The following is a 3,788-nucleotide window of genomic DNA, read 5'->3' as shown; positions in this document are numbered from 1 at the left end:
TGCATACCTGCACCAGTGCATGTAACATTCCCTCTGTGCAAGCAGCTTTTCACTACCTGCCTGCACGCGTGCATGTACGATTTTAGCGCTAGTGATATGACAAGGCAATATACAAAAGTAAACAAGCAGTCAGTCCGATTTGGAAAAACCCAATCTATTTTTAGCGCAACATCCTGACTTCATTAGAAGGGCTGGCGCCGTCGCGCAATTGACAATTCCCGATACCCCTATCACGTGAGAACTGTCACTTTTTTCATTGACTTCCCTAGTCTCCTACACAGCCAGTTTGCGCCGGTCTGATACTTGTCGATCCTAACGAACATTCCAGATAGCCACATACAGTCTGGTCCGAGACTATGACTTCCCTTAGAGGGGCTAGCGTAATGTGACGTCATCCACCAATTCCCGATACCCTCACACATGTAGAAGCTGTCATTTTCATTTCATTGAAAAAAAATAACCGGAATTTAAACCGTGGGAAACATTTGTTTACGTCACGGAAAATAATCATAATAATGTCCAGCAAAAAGGAAATAGCTCAAAAACACTTGCATCATTCTGGAAATCGTGCACCTCGTCGGCGACTAGTTCTAGAACAGATGAAGCCACAGCATCCAGTGTTTTGGCTAAGAAATCGGCGAGTGATCGGCATAAAAATGACAATGACAGTGGAGCCGGGAATATTATTACAAGCTTAACTAACAATGATCGTGATTTAATGTGATTTTATGTTTGCTTTAATTTTGGTGCATGCACACTTTTTGCTGTGCATGTAGAAATTTTGGGCTACATGCACCAGTGCAGGTAGGAAAAAATGTGTAAATCGGACACTGTCATCACGGTTTATCAACTAATTTCAACAAATGAGATCTCAAGTACTGTTGCTTGTTTTGAATTTTGACATATTTGTTTTTGCTTAGGATATACATGGGTGAACATAACAGGTACCTTAATTCTTTTGTTGTCTGCAGTATGCCTTTTTAGTAAGATGTTCCCTGGTTTTATCTGATTATATATAAGATGTGGCACATTTCAAAGTGTGCCTTTCTTTCATCAGTGCTTATCTAATGAAAATAGGTATCTCCCAATACAAGTAGAGTAGAATTACAGGTTGCACATGAATTACTTATTATAATGTAATAAACAAATGATGTAATGAAATGGTGTGCAGCTATAGTTTGTCCAGGGAAAGGTGAAGCATGACCTCATCCATTAACCTTTGTTATCTTCCTTCTTTCTCCATATGATCTGTAACAACTAAACTGTTGTACCATAACTTGACAACATGACCTTCGCTCCATTTTGTGTCAAATACATGTGGTGTAGGTCATGTTTGACTTTATACTGGACAAACTATAACTCTTATGAGAACTACCAGTTAAAAAAAAAAGTATAAGCTGCTAGCTGTATCAATAATAGCACTGTAGCAATTTGCATAAATAGCTGCCTTAATTAAGCAGTTGCATTAGATAGCTGCTTTGTATAAAAATTGAACAACTCAAAATGAAATAAGGTTAATTAGAACATGCTCAATAAATTTTAGAAGCAAAAAAAAATAGCTGTAAAATGACTGCCTTAGAGTATTTGTATAATCAACTAAATATCTTAATGAAAACAACTCATGTGCTTGGTGAAAGAAATTATTCCTAGCCAAGTGAAGACTTTTTTTGTTTTATATTTTTCTTTGTATAAACTGTGAACCATGATTTGATTTTTTAAGCAAAAAAACTTCTACCGATTCTTTAATGGGTAGTGTTGTGTCAGTGTTACTTTGGTAACCAACTCGAACACCCTCGATGAGATTATCACAAAATAATTAGTGACACTAAAAGACGGAATCTTACCGTGATGGTAAAATTGTTTGCACTAGAAGTACATTCAAATGTTTCGGTGTATAGTGTTTATTGTACAACAACAAAATACTAATGTTACATGTATGTATGTAGTGACTATTTTTGCACATAGTTGTTAAAGTTCAAATCCATACACCGTAGGGGGTGTAGATTTCAAATGGAATCATCCATTTGAAATCCACACTCTTCCATAGAGGATGTATGGATTTCAACTGGAATGTTCAAATGGTACATGTATAATCTTTTAATTGTTATCACTGAAAAAACCCATGAAACAACTCAAAACATAATTGTATAATGAACAAAAATTTTAGCCTTTTCTTTTATACTTTTTCTGTGTATCGATCATCAGTGTATCAAATTATTCTGATCAACATTTAACAGTAATTTGTACTGATATTTTGTGTATGTGAGTAAGCGTTTAATCTTATAAAACGCTAGTAAAATGATTGTTTTTTTGTCCATGTGAAAATTGTTAACCATAAAGTATTAAATACAAAAAGTTATTGGATCAAGTATGCGTAGTATTAGTAGTGAACAACAAAGTGATGATCTATGTGTATTTGTGCTAATCAAATTCAAGTTTTGTCAAAAGTGTTTCATCTCGATCAAACTTTGTCAAATTTTATTTGTGGGACCACTTTTGGTTAATCGTTTGTGTAAGGGATCACGAAATTTGGTGAATTGATTACAATGAGGGATTTATGAGCTTCATTGAGTGATATTTTGTTGATAGTCACCGAAAAGCTAATCTTGTGTGGTCTAGTCACAATTAATTATTTTAACTGCTATGATCGGAACACAAAAATTAAGACGTATCTCATATTTTCAGTCACAACTTTGACCTTCATCAGGAGACTGGTAACCCAAGTTCAGGATCAGTGACCTTTTGGACACTTGACCCCAAAACATGATCGCACACTCTTTGTAACTTGTATCGGGCCCCTCGTGGTTGAGAGATCCTTGGTTGACTCCGATGTAAATGTAGTCCTTCACTATCTTCTTCACATCCTTTCAAAGTATCTTGCATCCTGGTTAAGATTTTACCAAGATTGTACAGTCAAATTTTGGCGTCAAGTGCCCAAAAGGTCACTGAATCCGAACTTGGGTTGCCAGTCTCCTGATGAAGGTCAAAGTTGTGACCAAAAATTTGTGGTCTTTATTTCTGTGTTGAGATCACAGGTTTAAATAATTAATTATGAAGTCTACCAACACAGATGAACTTTCATACTAGTCTAATCACACAATAAAATACACAAAATGTATGTTCAAAAGAAATATTATAAAGGGTAAATTTTCCCATACAGGGTTTTGTTCATTGAAATTGATAATACATAACTATTACCATTGATCGATCAATATGTGTTGACATTGTTTTATGTTGTAAATGTCAGTACATACTCATTATGCCAATATGAATAATTGTTTTTTCTCTCTGATATTGTACCAGTGATGATCATTATGATTGTGTATTTATGCCAGTCCCTATATTGTACATGTCAGTGCCAGTATTTTCAAGTATATTTGTAAATTTTAATCAAATTATTATTGTAACTGCAAAAAACCCAACAACAACCAGAAAACAAGTTGCATTCCGTTGATTCTCAAACATGCTCATCAATGAAGGCACAGTTCTAACCTCAATACATGTATGTTTGTACACTCATAAAATGACCTTTGAATGTATACTGGGTATTCAAACTCATACTCCACAACATGAGGTCAGCTTTTGAGCTATGGTTATTGTATGCAGGTTTTTGAACTCTGTCATCTGGAATGAGAGTATTTTGGCTTCTATAGTCATCAGGTGTGTAGGGGTGCACAAAAAATGTAAACTACCCAATAAGATCCAAATTACATTTTTTGGGATGTTAAGTCCTATTTTTGAATCTACGCTCTTTTAGGGGGAAAGAAGCTCCACATTTAGCAAATTCT

Source organism: Amphiura filiformis, chromosome 12 (assembly GCF_039555335.1).
Source record: "Amphiura filiformis chromosome 12, Afil_fr2py, whole genome shotgun sequence".
Lineage (NCBI taxonomy): Eukaryota > Metazoa > Echinodermata > Ophiuroidea > Amphilepidida > Amphiuridae > Amphiura > Amphiura filiformis.
Note: the sequence above shows the minus strand (reverse complement) of the source record.